Below are 9,448 nucleotides of genomic sequence, written 5' to 3' on the forward strand. Positions count from 1 at the left end.
CCATTCTGGCAGATACGAAGGCGTTTGTGGCAGCATGTCGGGTCTGCTCCCGGAACAAGGCATCCCACCAGGCCCCAGCAGGACTGCTACACCCATTACCCATCCCCTCCCGCCCGTGGTCACACATAGCTGTGGATTTTGTCACAGGACTGCCCCCCTCTGAGGGAAGCGACACCATTTTGACCATTGTGGACCGGTTCTCGAAGATGGCCCATTTCGTAGCCCTCCCCAAGCTGCCGTCTGCTCTTGAAACAGCCCAATTATTAGTGCTCCACGCTTTCCGGCTGCACGGCATCCCCACTGATGTTGTATCCGACAGAGGGCCACAGTTCTCCTCGGCCGTCTGGAGAGCATTCTGCAAGTCTCTGGGGGCCTCCCCTAGCCTATCCTCCGGCTACCACCCTCAGAGCAATGGACAGACCGAGCGGACCAACCAAGACCTGGAGGCGGCCATCCGGTGCACTTGTCATCAGCAACCCGCAACCTGGTCTGAAAATCTCCCATGGATAGAATACGCTCACAACTCTCTCATTAGCTCCGCCACCGGTCTGTCTCCATTTCACGTCGCGTATGGTTTCCAACCCCCAGTTTTTCCTTCTACCCAACCCAATGCCGACGTACCATCCGTAACGGCACACCTGCGTCGGGCTCACCAGGCTTGGCGCAACACCAGGGCTGCGTTAAAAAGAACATCGGCCAGGAACCAGGTCTTAGCCAACCGACATCGCACACCAGCCCCACACTACCAGTTGGGACAGAAGGTCTGGTTATCGTCTCGGGACCTACCATTGGCCACCGAATCTAGGAAACTGGCTCCCAGGTTCATTGGACCATTCCCCATTGCCAAGATCATCAATCGTGTTGCAGTCAAGCTCCATCTCCCTAGATCTCTCAAGTGCCATCCTGTTTTTCACGTGTCCCGCATCAAGCCTGTCTCATCCAGCCCACTCAGTCCTCCGGAGGTACCGCCTCCTCCACCCAGGCTGGTTGATGGTCACCCAGCATTTACTGTAAACACCATCTTGGATGTGAGAAGAAGGGGAAGGGGTTTCCAATACCTGGTGGACTGGGAGGGGTACGGCCCAGAGGAACGGTCATGGATTTCTAGATCGCTTATAATTGACAAGGACTTGATCAAGGACTTTTACGTTCGATTCCCAGACAAGCCAGGTAGGCCGCCAGGAGGCGTCCGTTGAGGGGGGGGTACTGTGGTAATCTGTAAATGTCCTTGCCTATTTCTATTGTCTGCACCATGTTCACTCTCTCTCTCATCCACAGTATGGAGTGCAGCTGACGCAAGGCAGCAGCACACACCTGAGCTTGATTAGCAGCAGCCTATTTTTACTGGCTGCTGACGGCCGGTGAGCGCCGGAACTTTGCCATTGCTACCAAACGGTTGGTCGTGCAAGAGGACTCACTAAGTCGCGAACCTTTCACCTCAGGTTGGCCCGTATAATCCTAGCCTTGTCTAGCGTTTTATTTTGGTACCTTATTTTATCACTTCTCTCATGAAGTATATTTTTCCTAGCCTTGTCTAGCGCCTTTAGTTTTGTGTTTTTTCTCTCAGTAGTTTGTTACATGGTGTGTTGTGTTTTCCACCATCGCCATTGTTTTTTGCTACCTTGTGCTTCCGCCAAATAAAGAGGAAGAGCAATTGTAAACCCAAACTCGTCTCTGCATCCTTGGGATCCACATCACCACACCCTAACACAAACGTCATCATACCTAGATGTTTTCAACCGGAAGTTTCCTGGGAAATTTAAAATTGCACTTTATAAGTTAACTCGGCCGTATTGGCATGTGTTGCAATGTTAAGATTTCATCATTGATATATAAACTATCAGACTGCGTGGTCGGTAGTAGTGGCTTTCAGTATGCCTTTAAGGTTGATGTGGGACCCAAACAGGATGGATTCCGTTTTACCCAAGTATATGGATAGCTTGTTGTCAGCGAGCCAGGTGCAAGTTCTACAGAGTTCAGCACTGATGATTTTCTCCACCTGTGATGTTCTACTAGTCTGCTGAAAATAAAAAGAAGAAGAAGACCGAGGGGAAAGCAAGATGGCGTTTGGGGTAGAAAGTCTAAACGTGGGCATTATAGTTCTGTATTTTTAATCAGTGCATACATGTGCACATATATGTCGTTTTATATAGGCTACCTTTTATTTTGTTTCCCGAGTATCCTGGTTCCTTGATTTTTGTAAGTAAAAATAATCTTCAATCGCGCTGCTGGATCAGTTTGAATTACTGGATGGATAGCAGGAAAAGGAACAATATGTGACAAGGAAGGCTGTGCATGGTGCGAGTCAGACAAGATGCCAAGTGGAGTGCAGACGTAACACCTTTTTCACCAGCATAGCCGCAACTCTTGTCAACAAGCTGTCCCACCACTCTGGTCGCACTCTGGTCGCTTTGGTGTAGAACACATTAAAGCCTTCTACAGAAAGCTAGGAGTATCCAACGATGATTTCAAATTAGAAATGGTCACAGCTGATGAGGTGTTTAAAAAATTGAGCGCGCTCCACCCAAACAAGGCCACCGGCCTTGATAATATTCCCTCCAGATTCCTCAGGGACTCTGCCTCCATCATTGCCCCGATCATCACGCACATAACAAACCTATCAATTACACAAGGCCAAGTACCAAAAGATTTTAAGATAGCAAGAGTAACTCCCCTCTTTAAAAAAGGAAGCAAATTGGAACCTGGCAACTACCGACCTGTTTCTATTCTCAGTTCCGTTTCGAAAGTAATGGAGAAAATAGTTTATGAACAGGTCGATAGTTACCTTGCCACTAATAAACTCATGTACAAATTCCAATCCGGCTTCAGAACTAACCACTCCACTGACACATGCCTTCTCTATCTGAGCGACCACATCAAACATGAGGTGGACGCGGGCAAATACTGCGGCATGGTCATGCTGGACCTTCAGAAGGCCTTTGACACCGTTAACCACGCTATACTGTTGGATAAACTCAGAGCAATCGGATTTGATAAAACCTCATGGAGCTGGATGCAATCTTACTTGGAAGGGAGGGAGCAGGTGGTAGAGGTAAACGGCACTGTGTCCCCCCCCCCCTCTCTGTGAGCTGTGGAGTCCCCCAAGGCAGTATATTGGGACCTTTACTGTTCCTAATATACATAAACGACTTGTCACCGGCATGCGACTGTGAATTGTTTTTGTTTGCGGATGACTCTGCCCTGCTGGTATCAGACAAGGACAAGTCACAGGTGGAGAAAATCCTCAGTGCTGAGCTCTGTAGAACTTGCACCTGGCTCGCTGACAACAAGCTATCCATACACTTGGGTAAAACGGAATCCATCATGTTTGGGTCCCACATCAACCTTAAGAAAGTCAATGACTTCACTATAAAAGTGGGTGACATTGTTATCACCAGGAAATATGAGGTCACCTACATAGGTTCCATTCTAGAGGCTAACCTTTCCTGTGATAAAATGGCAACCAAGGTAATCAAAAAGGTCAACCAACGAACGAGATTTCTCCACAGAATCTCCTCTCTGGTCAACAAAAGCACCGTGAGGATTCTGGTGGGAACTCTCGTTCAACCCTTTTTCGATTACGCATAAAGGTTCACCTCCAGGCAGCTACAACCCTAAACTAACACCCTCCCCGGATTGTTAATAATCAAATGTAAACAATCAAATGTAGATACCAGAGGTGTGGACTCGAGTCACATGACTTGGACTCGAGTCAGACTCGAGTCATGAATTTGATGACTTTAGACTCGACTTGACAAAATGTAAAGAGACTTGCAACTCGACTTAGACTTTAACATCAATGACTTGTGACTTCACTTGGACTTGAGCCTTTTGACTTGACATGACTTGCTACTTTCCCCAAAACCTAAAGCTTAAAAAGTTATTTGGGAGAAGCTCCGTAGCTTTCATTTTGTACATGTGTGTCTATCAGCGTGTGTGCTGCGTGTCAGCGTGTGTGCTCTCAGTACAACAGCCAATCAAATTACATCTACATTGTTTTCATCACACAGCATTCAGCCAATCAAATTGCAGGACAACCAATGAACAAGAGTTGTCAAACAACGCGCCAGTGAGAAAGATTTATACCAAAGTTGGTTTCGTTCGGGTATAAAAACTACGACTTGGTCAACAAAAAACGAATTGCCGTATGCAAATTACGCAGTTTGAATATTACAGACGGAGACGCAACAACTTCCAACTTCGTTCGACATTTGAAGTTGCACAAAGAAGGGTAAGTTTTGAATGTAAGATAACGTTTATTGGCTAAGTAACATGACTTTTATTTGCTGTGTAGTTAAATCAGTGAGGCTGTAAACTCACTGCTAACGTTATAACCATAGACATCTTATAAGTAGACGCAGCATTGAGGGCTACTGCCTACTGGCGCAGACGAGACGCGGGGCCGCCATCTTGGAGTGGTGATCCGCTCCACTCAGTGCAATTCATTTGGCAGGAGCAATGAACTGTCAGCGCATTTAATTCATTTTACCTCACTGAATACCACTCATTTTCACGCGCTTTTTTGTCATACGTGTAGCTATGATAACGGACACATGTTTTATTATTCATAGTTTGCTTAACAGTAATATAATATTCTTATATGCTATAAATTACCAGACTTCCGAGATCAAAACTGGGAATATAATCCCAGAGAAGGGGGAAAAAAACGGTCAGCTATTTTTAAGTTGAAGAAAAAATATGATTATGTTATATATACATGCGTATATCCTACATAAACAATGTATGAATACATTAGATATCTATATATCGTATAGACCGTATCTCTGTTGCTGCAGCAGCAGAGAGTTTATTCTGTCTTGACACTTTGTATTGATATTTTGTATTACATTCTTCCCTTAAATGATCATGTTTACAGTGATTGTTATATATGTATTTTTTATGTATGTCGCTTTGGATAAAAGCGTCTGCCAAATACTTAAACATATATAAACACCTGAAAGTCTTTATATCAGCTAAAACCACCAATCTCTTTCACTGGATTCAGAATAAAACCAAATGCTGTCTTACCCAACAATGTTAGTATTTGAATATTGTTACTTGAAGACTTATTCCTGGTTACAGTTATTCTGTTAAGAAAGTATTGTCTTATATTTTGCCTAAAATGAGAATGAATCATAATCAGTGGCGGCTGGTGAATTTTGTTTTAGGTGGGGCTGAAAGTTTGTAAACCAAACCCCTGTAGGGGCGTCATCCTCCCCCAGAAGATTTCTTTGTGATTTTCACATACAAATATTGAAGATCTTTGCTCCTTCTCAACTCTGTGGTAATGTTATTTTCATAAAATACAACCAATAGTACATTAATGTTAAATCTTACTTGTGAAAAGTAATCCCCCGATTCCTATTTTCAACAGTCCGCTCACTTGAGCAGGAAAACGCTGAACACCATCTTTGTTTTCTACCTGTCAACTGTCAGTTTAGACTGCTCGCCGGCTCCTCATCACCACTTCAAGATGCAATTTGCTTGCGTCACAGCAACCAATACTGCGTCTACTTATAAGATGTCTATGGTTATAACGTCATTGCAAACACGGCAATATGTTGCGTCCACTGCAGTTTGTTACCTTATTCATACTTTTTGTCAAGTGATTTTTTTAAGCAGGGTTGCATGAGGTACCTATACTTAACGTTACGTTAGTCAATGTATCACACACAGTAACGTAACATTAGACGGCGGTCAGCAGCACCGCGTATTTTAGCCACCTACAAAAAGACAAACATAGTCAAATAAAGGTCAGTTAAAATGTATACTATATTAAGAATATGTGTACATATTGCATAGGGCCCTGACATCTAAAAAGTACAACTCTGTTCATTGTTATGTTCATGTATTTCTTATGTTTTTCATGTGTACGCACACATCAACACACATACAGTATGAGATGAGATCAATGAGATAAGGTAAGAACAGAATAGAAACTGCTGTGGAACTAGTTACAATGCAATATGCCATGGAAATACAATGTTAACACTTTTGTACAAATAAGTACAGTTACACTTGTTTTTGCAAATGTCTTTATTCTGTAAAGGAATGAGTTAAATGTTTAAAATTGTTTAAACTATTAAAATGACTGGTTAATAGTGCTATTATGAATTGCAATGTCAGTACTATTTTTTTTCATGCTATTTCAAATGCACTTGTTTTAATAAATAAATACAGCGTTTTAAAAGCATACACAATCTGTGTAAAAATATTAATCTGTGGTTAAAAGGACTTGAAAGGACTCAAAACTCAAAATGCAGGACTTGTGACTTGACTTGAGACTTTCCAGTCTTGACTTTGGACTTGACTCGGGACTTGCCTGTCTTGACTCGGGACTTGACTCGAGACTTGAGGGCAAAGACTTGAGACTTACTTGTGACTTGCAAAGCAATGACTTGGTCCCACCTCTGGAATACACCCTCTGACGGGAGCGCTGCGGCCACACCAAACAAAGCCCACACCCAAACCCTCCACGTGCAAGACCGAATCCACCCAAAAAAAGTCACTTAACAAGAAGCCAAAAAGTGCAAAAACAACAATGCTCGCGCCGGAGGAGCCGCAAACGACCGCAGGGACACAACATTAGGTACACCTGCAGACTGCAGCACGGATTTCATATTTCATTCATTCACAACTCCTCCAACACGAACACCACTGTTCCCGCACTTATAAGTAAAGTTAAGACCATAATAACGTTGTTTTTATTAAATGTGCTTTTTTGTGTGCTACAGTTTGTAAGTGTAAAGTTAAGTTCAAGTACCAATGATTATCACACACACACTAGGTGTGGTGAAATTTGTCCTCTGCATTTGACCCATCCCCTTGCTCACCCCCTGGGAGGTGAGGGGAGCAGTGGGCAGCAGCGGCGCCGCTCCCGGGAATCATTTTTGATGATTTAACCCCCAATTCCAACCCTTGATGCTGAGTGCCAAGCAGGGAAGAATGCTGATATGAGCTTTTAAACATAACCCGTTAACTGCTGCCAATCAAATGGTGAATAAGATACTCTTTAGGGTTCATATGTTTGTAAATCTGACTGTGATGAAGTCAGTGCCTCACCAGACATTAACCTCACCGCACGCCACTGGTATATATATATACAGTATATATATATATATATATATATATATATATATATATATATATATATATATATATATATATATATATATATAATTTTTTATTTTTTTTATTTTTTTCCCCCGTAATTATATTGAAATATTTAACATTGTATTGAAATAACAGTAGCGTAAGGAAAGGCAAAAACCCCAAAAGAAACAAAATAAATATTACGCACATGATATTATTTTTTTTCTTTGATGCTAATCGTTTTTAGAAAGTATTTTAGAATGTGGGGTGTATTTTATATATATATATATATATATATATATATATATATATATATATATATATATATATATATATATATATATATATATATATATATGTATATGTATATATATATATATATATATATATATATATATATATATATATATATATATATATATATAAATATATATAACTCCATAAAATCAATATACAGTATATATATATATATATATATATATATATATATATATATATATATATATATATATATATATATATATATATATATATATATATATATATATACTTTTTTTTCCCCCCGTAATAATATTGAAATATTTAACAATGTATTGAAATAACAATAGCGTAAGGAAAGACAAAAACCCCTAAAGAAACACAATAAATATTACACACATGATATATATTTTTTTCTTTCATGCTAATAGTTTTTAGAATGTATTTTAGAATATATATATATATATATATATATATATATATATATATATATATATATATATATATATATATATATATATATATATATATATATATATATTTGCATATATTTGCATATATATATATATATGAGAGAAAGAAAAAGAAAAATATATATATATTTGCATAGATATACTGTATATATATATATATATATATATATATATATATATATATATATATATATATATATATATATATATATATATTTGCATATATATACAGTATATATATTTATATATATATGGATATATATATATATATATATATATATATGAGAGAAAGAAAAAAATATATATATATAGATATTTGCATAGATATACTGTATATATATATATATATATATATATATATATACATATATATATATATATATATATATAATCCAATCCACTTTATTTATATGGCACATTTAAACAACAAAAATATTTCCAAAGTACTGCACCACAATATTAAAAACAATATTAAAAACAATATTCAAATATTATCCTTAGATCCACCAATGACTGAATAACAACCAAAAATAAATAAATATAAAAACAATATAAAAATAAATATGATTAAAAACGATTTTAAAGGGTAAAACCAATTAAAACAGTAAGTAGTAATCAAAATTTATAAAAAATACAGAGGACCACACAACTCACGTAGTGTTAAAAGCCAAAGAATAAAAGTTGTTCTTAAGACGAGGCCTAAAACACTCCACTGTGGGAGCAGTTTGAACATGGAGGGGCAGAGTGTTCCAGAGCTTAGGGACGACCACAGAGAAGGCCCTGTCTCCCCTGGATTTAAGTCTGGTCCTGGGCACCACGAGCTGGAGCTGGCTCTCGGACCTCAGAGCGCGCGCAGGAGTGTAAATTTGGATGAGGTCCGAGATATACTGAGGTGCCAGTCCATGTAAAGCTTTAAAAACAAACTGCAAGGTTTTAAAATCAATTCTAAAATGAACAGGGAGCCAGTGCAAACTCTGAAGAATTGGGGTTATATGCTGGCGTTTCCTGGCCCCTGTTAAAAGTCGTGCTGCCGCGTTCTGGACTAACTGCAACCGGGAGAGAGCTTTTTGGCTAATGCCAGCATAAAGTGCATTGCAGTAGTCCAGGCCACTTGAAATAAAAGCATGCACCGTACTTGTTCAAAAAGGTTAAAAGATAAAAACGGTTTTATCTTTACTAAAAGACGAAGATGATAAAAACATGATTTTAAAATGCCATTGACTTGTTTGTCAAGTTTAAAATGGCTGTCTATGGTGATGCCAAGGCTGCTGACTTTGGGACGCACATAATTTTGCAATGGTCCCAAGTCAGTGAGGGCTGGACTAAAAACTGACATTTCCGTTTTTCCCTCATTCATTATTAAAACATTCTGGGCTAACCAAGCCTTGACATCACATAGACAGTTGAGAAGGGGTGTCAGGGGGCCGTGCATGGCCTTTTGAAATTGGCATATACATTTGTCAATCATCTGCTTAAAAGTGTAATATATATATAAATATAATGCCAAAGGAAATTTAAAAAGAACATGAAAACCTCCCACATTCTAAAATACATTATAAAAACGATTAGTATCAAAGGCAAATAAATATCATAAGTGTAATATTTATTTTGTTTCTTTTTTTTCC

Source organism: Entelurus aequoreus, linkage group LG22 (genome assembly GCF_033978785.1).
Source record: "Entelurus aequoreus isolate RoL-2023_Sb linkage group LG22, RoL_Eaeq_v1.1, whole genome shotgun sequence".
Taxonomy (NCBI): Eukaryota; Metazoa; Chordata; class Actinopteri; order Syngnathiformes; family Syngnathidae; genus Entelurus; species Entelurus aequoreus.